Raw genomic sequence first — 999 nt, 5'->3', positions numbered from 1 at the left:
GGATATTAGTTGGAAATGAGTTAAGTCAAAATTTCACTACACTATCCCTCTTTATACTGTATCTAAATTCAGAAAACTCTTCAAAGGTTAAAATACACCATTTAAAAAATGTCACTCTTGGCCAGGCATGATGGCTCATGCCTGTAATCCCAGCACTTTGGGAGGCCGAGGCAGGCAGGTCACCTGAGGTCAGGCATTCGAGACCAGCCTGGCCAACATGCCAAAACCCCATCTCTACTAAAAATACAAAAAGGGCTGGGCGTGGTGGCGTGCGCCTGTAATCTCAGGTATTCGGGAGGCTGAGGCAGGAGAATTGCTTGAACCTAGGAGGCAGAGATTGCAATGAGCTGATATCATGCCACTGCACTCCAGCCTGGGTGAGAGTGAGACTCTGTCTCAATAAAAAAAAAAGTCACTCTTTACCTTCAATAGCATTCATAAAAAAGGGAGACACTGATATGGTTTGGATGTTTATCCCCACCAAATCTCACATTGAAATGTGATTCTCAATGCTGGAAGTGAGACCTGGTGGGAGGTGACTGGGTCATGGGGGCAGATCCCTCAAGAACGTTTAGCATCAACCCCTTGGTAATAAGTGAATTCTTGCTCACTAGTTCATGTGAGATATGGTTGTTCACTGCGACCTACCCGCCTTGCTCTCTTGCTCCCACGCTTGTGATGTGGCACACCTGTTCCCCCTTCTGCTGTGATAGTAAGTTTCCTGAGGCCCTTACCAGGAGTAGATGCCAGCACCATGCTTTTTGTATACCCTGCAAAATAGCCAATAAACCTATTTTTTTTTTTTTTTCTTTTTTGAGATGGAGTTTTGCTCTTGTTGCCCAGACTGGAATGCAATCGCAACCTTGGCACACCGCAACCTCTGCCTCAGCCTTCCGAGTAGCTGAGATTACAGGCATGTACTACCACGCCCAGCTAATTTTATGTTTTTAGTACAAACAGGGTTTCTCCATGTTGGTCAGGCTGGTCTTGAACTCCCAA

This window comes from Colobus angolensis, unplaced genomic scaffold, assembly GCF_000951035.1.
Source record: "Colobus angolensis palliatus isolate OR3802 unplaced genomic scaffold, Cang.pa_1.0 Scaffold27, whole genome shotgun sequence".
NCBI classification, from domain to species: domain Eukaryota; kingdom Metazoa; phylum Chordata; class Mammalia; order Primates; family Cercopithecidae; genus Colobus; species Colobus angolensis.
Note: the sequence above shows the minus strand (reverse complement) of the source record.